A 6,000-nucleotide genomic window follows, 5' to 3' on the forward strand; every position below is an offset into this window, starting at 1 on the left:
CATTATCTAACAGAATTGGTGTTAAGAAAGTGATTGTGTAAGATTGGTACCTTGGTTCGTTTACATGTCGGACCCTATGTTTGTGATAGTCCTTTGGTTAAAAAAAGATCCTTAGCATTGTTTAAGTAGCATAAAAAAGGGACCAGGTTCAATACGCACATCACATATTCAACAGTATGTTTTTAGTTTTATGTGGATAGACTTCCACAAGCAACTTTGCAGGCTAAATAGAACCCAAAATTGATACCAAATTGATAACCGTTTTTCAATTATCGGCAAACATGAGTCATGTTTGAAGCTGTGCAAACAGTGGTAAAGTAATGAAATACTTCACTTAAAATATGGCTCTGAACGATATACCGGCGAGCATGCGCATATTGTTCTTAATCGCATCCGAGCGTCCGTGTGTGTTTGGATTAGTTTGAATGAATGTTAATAGCAGGGGGGGGGGGGGGGGGGGAAGTACTCTATCCGGATTTCATGTCTGAACAGTAATTGTATTACATCCTGGAAAAATTTCAACATAGCTTTAAACGTTTTATTTCCCATGACCAGACATGTTGTCACTTCCATGTTCATTGATCGAATGACAATGTCACAATTTACGGTTAAAGCTCGTGTAATTTAGTTTCTCTTTGTTACTTTGACATGCCCGAGTGGATGCTTCACATAATCGTTGATAATTACTTTCTTTGACCAGACCATGTAACGCATATAATTTACCATGCTAGTACATGAAAGGTCCAGGTAAAAACTTAACGGCCAAAGTTAAACAAGTGTGTGTTCTGATCAGGAGCTTTTATTGCCTTAGATTTTAATATAACTTTGGCAAATAATTTCACTTGACAGGACACTGTGCCACAAACAAATTCAATGTTCCTTGGTGAAAGGTCATATATTTTACGTCCGCTCATTACCTTTTACATACATTTCGGGATGTTGATATTTTTTGGATATGTTTTACCGTGAAAAGACAATAAATATCGTGCAACTGTCGTGCTTAACTTCTATTTCCGGTCAGTGGATCCTGGTAAACATTATCCACATAAGGTCAATATGCAACCAGTCCAAAAAACCATGTGTATGAACTGCAAATAAGCCAATATAGTTGCCTGTTCACCATCCCACATGAGTACGGTATGAATTTATTTGATGAGCACTTAAATTGGTTCATTTTATTTTGTTTTCAATAAATGCATATAAATTGAGTATCGCGGTTCTCTATGACATGTTGCAGTTAAACAGGTTTCTACACCAACGGGAGTGTTCCGCATTATCAAACTCTCAATTAAGCAAACAGCGTTATGTAATCACGGCATGCTACCCTTGTGTATCTATCTGGTGCAGCAACCAAAATGTCAATTAGGTTCAAAATGACAATAAACCAGTTTCAAACAAGGAAGCCAGTTATCAGTAGATAGTGTTTGCAATTGACTTTAAAAACAAATTGAACGACTGCCCAAAATACGTTTACTTTCTACATCAGTAGCTTCGTTTCCTATTATTAATAGTAGAAAATAAACACAATCGCCTGATAAAAGCAAGTGCTGATAATACATTATAACACGTAAATTATATTTTACCTGATAGACATTAAATATGAAAAAATGCCATCATTTTTCAAGAAATGTAATGGATCAGTGACATTAATATGATGAAAAGCACAATTCATTTAAAACAAAAATAAAGTTTCATAGTTTTATTATATGTATTCATCTGGTTAAGGGCGACCTTAAGAATTGAGCTTTTTCAAACGTTAGGTACATATGTCAAAACAGGGCTGCGCAGATGACAAGAGCTACGCAGAAGGCAAGGGTCTCCTAGATGACAAGGCATTCACAGATGACAAGGGCTGTGCAGATGACAACTGCTGCGCAGATGTCAAGGTCTATACAGATACATGTAACAAGGGCCTAACTTATGACAAGGGCTGCGCAGATGACACGGGCTGCACTGACGACAAGTGTGCACAGATGACAAGGGCTGCGCAGATGACATTAGCTGCAATAATGACAAGGGCTGCAATCATGACAAGAACTTCAATGATCATAGCGGCTGCACCAATGACAATGGCTACACAGATCACAAAGGCCTAGTTTATGAAATGATATGTGCATACAAGGGCGGCAATGGTGATGACAAGGGCATTACTTATTGCAAGGGCTGCGATGATGGTGACAACGGGCTTGAGGATTGCATGATACTGGGTGATGACAAGAACTGCTCTGATGAAAAGTACCTGCAGCCATCTAATGAAGACGCCAATAGTGGCTTAACAAAGAAGAAGGCGTCGGGCAAAGAATGGCAACTCCTAAAAAGCATCCGTGCAGTATTAAGACGATTATGTTGCATTTAGAAGATCAAAGACTAACTCGACAAACAATTTTATGTTTAAAAATGTGGTTTTACTCTAGCCATATAAGGAAAAATGCCCCGCCCCCTGGTGGCCATATTTTTCAACCAACCCAAGCCATTTTCAAACTCGTTCAAGATATAATAAGGATGAACAAGTTTCACGAAGATCGAATAATAAATGTGGCCTGCTAGAGTGTTAACAAGGTTTTACAAAAGCCATACAAAGCCATATTAGGAAAAATGCCCTGCCCCTTGGTGGTCATGTTTTTAAAGCAACCGGAACTATTTTCAAACTAGTCCAAGATATCATTGGGACAAATCTTCAGAACAAGTTTCAAGATGATCGGAAAAATAAATGTGGCCTCTAGAGTGTTAACAAGGTAACGAGGTTTTACTATAAAGCCATATAAGGAAAAATGCCCCGCCCCCTGGTGGCAATGTTTTTCAACCAACTGGCATCATTTTCTAACTCGTCCAAGATATTATTGGGATAAATAATCTGATCGAGTTTCATGAAGATTGGACAATAAATGTGGCCTTTAGAGTGTTAACAAGGTTTTACAATAGCCATATAAGGAAAAAAGAACCGCCCCTTGGCAGCCATGTTTTTCAAACAAATGTAACCTTTTCAAACTCATCCAAGATATCATTGAGACCAATCTTCTAACCAAATTTCATGAAGATTGGACATTAAATGCGGCCTCTATAGTGTTAACAAGGCAAATGTTGAAGCCGCACGACAGACAAAAGGCGATCACAAAAGCTCACCATGAGCACATTGTGCTCAGGTGAGCTAAAAACTTAGCTATTCAACAAACGGTATTTGTGGTTCTTCAAAATGTGATTGTTTTTTAATACCCAATTGTTCACATTTAGGACAACAACATTTTTATATTACCAGAACAATTTTCAGACTTAACTTGAAAGTATAATTCCAATAGAAACAACAATAAAACCTGTTCAAATCACAAATCTTTGATAATTATACACAAACTACTTAATGACTGCAAACTGTATAAGCAGTCTATCTTATCAATGGTGTCCATCTGACATCAAGACAAAGGTATCTGATGTGAGAGCAGCTATTAGGGCCTATTTCGAGGTAATACAGTTTGCAGCCAGTCATTCAGTAGTTTGTGTATGATTATCAAAGATTTATGATTTGAACAGGTTTTATTGTTGTTTCAATTGGAATTATACTTGCAAGTTGAATCTGACTTAACTTGCAAGCATAATTCCAATTGAAACAACAATAAAACCTGTTCAAATCACAAATCTTTGATAATCATACACAAACTACTGAATGACTGCAAACTGTATAAGCAGTCTATCTTATCAATGGTGTCCATCTGACATCAAGACAAAGGTATCTGATGTGAGAGCAGTTAATTAGGGCCTATTTCGAGGGAACTGTAAGCCTGTTTCACAATCATCACATGGCTATTCAAGAAGGCATCTATCGACACTATTGTAGCAGCGACAATTCAAGAACAGGCATAAATTAGTTTTACGGAGAGTAGAAAAAGTTAATGAAAGGTCAAATAAGATTTATATGTAACAGTTTTACCACTATGTTGAATTTCTGCAAAATAAAGATAACAATCTGAATAAATGGCAATTATTAATTGGAGTAATATAATAATTGTTATTTAATATTTGGGTTGTTGTTAATGTTTCTGAATCCATTACCAATATCATCATCAGCAGCAGCATCATAATTGTGCCCCATCATCCTCATTACAACTAGAGCGTAAACAAGGTTTTACTATAGCCATATAAGGAAAACTGCCAAGCCACCTGGTGGCCATGTTTTTCAACGAACCATAACCATTTTAGAACTCAGCTGAGTGAGCATTAGAACAAATATTCTGACCAAGCTACATGTAGATTGGACTTAAAATTTGACTCCTAAAATGGTAACAAGATTTTACTACGCCAAATAATAAAAACTGCCCCTCTCCCTGCCGGCAATGTTTTTAAATGGACCGGAACCATTTTCGAACTCAGCTGTGCTATCAAATGTTCTGACCAAGTTACACGAAGATCATACCATAAATGTGGCCTCTAAAGTGTTAACAAGGCAAATGTTGCCGCTACACACAGCACGACGGACAAAAGGCAATCACAAAAGCTAACTATTAGGCACATTGTGCTCAGATGAGCTAAAAACAGAGATTAAACACATTTGTCGCCAACTTACTTTTGATCAATATCATACAATAAATAAAAAAATTTAATGTCAATTGTGTACTCAATATAATAATAACAACCAATTAGGTTCAACTTTCATCTATGTAAAGTGTCTGTGCAGTTACCTGTGCATTCTTCGTATACTAACAGTTGACTTGTTATTCGCTGTAGTTCTGTTAAAATTTAACTTAAATTTACTATGATCTTTCAATGTTTGTTGTTGTTGTTTGTTTTTTGGGGGGGGGGGGTTGGGGGGAGGGGGGATTTTTTCCCAGTTTTAATTTCATGTTAGTATTTCGAAAAGAATATGCAGAGAACCACTACTTGATACATAAGACATAAAAACCCTGACTCTTGTGCAGAGGGGGTAATCATGTGACAAACAAGATGGCGACGTCCATGCTGAGGCAGGTATTCTTTCCTCCATTTATACCCTTTATTACTTGTAATATGTTTTCTTATTCCGCTCACTTTCCAGCCATATTAGGAAATAAGTTACTGGCTTTTATTTCATAGTAATATTCGCTATATATCTCGACTTTACTGACTCGGTGCGAAATTTCTTAGCGGGATGACCTAATTAGGGCTCCACTTAGAAAATTTGCACCGAGTAAAGTCGAGATATAAACCGAATTTAAATACGAAATAAACGCTATTCACCGTTTTGCTGATATGTCTGGAAAGTGAGCGTCATTTAAAAAATAAACAGAAGTAATATAGGGTATAAAACGGCGAAAAATGACTGTCTCGGCATGGACGTCGCCATCTTGACTATCACGTAATTACCCCCTCTGTGTGGTTTCAGAGATTTTAAAAATTAATTACAATTTAACTTGATAGAAATCTTGAGACCCTAGGATATGATAGCCAGTAAGGCAGTTTGACCCTCGGGTTGTGATTTGAACAAAGAGAACCACCATACGTCCCAAAAGCTGAACCTCTTGACCTTGCGAGTTCAGAGATTTTTGTAAGTGTTTACTACATACATAAATGGAAAGCAATCAACATCAGGGCTAGGCCAATTTCGACCCCAGGGGCATTATTTGAACAAACTTAGAAGAGTACCTCCATCAATGTTACACACCATATATTAAACCCTTTGAGCCTGCAGTTTAATTGAAGATGTTCTTAAAGTTATTTAATATACAAGTCTTTACAAAGTTATTGTTTGACTTAATTTGAAATTTTACCGCTAAGCATTACTTTGACGTTTGTTGAGTTAGGGAAACCTGTATTACATGCCACACCATGTCTCCCCATGGTTGTAATTTTTAGAAAGTAATTTTAAAATTGCGTTATGAACAGAACAGTTCAAGTCTTGAGACACAGTTTCAACAGAAAACCCAACCACAATCGGCTGAGAAATATTCATACTTAGTGATTGTGAAGGGGCAAGCTTAATAACATGCTGAACGTTTTTATAACAAAGTTTGAGATGCTGATACTGTCTCAATC

The sequence above is a fragment of the Dreissena polymorpha genome, chromosome 1 (assembly GCF_020536995.1).
Source record: "Dreissena polymorpha isolate Duluth1 chromosome 1, UMN_Dpol_1.0, whole genome shotgun sequence".
Taxonomy (NCBI): Eukaryota; Metazoa; Mollusca; class Bivalvia; order Myida; family Dreissenidae; genus Dreissena; species Dreissena polymorpha.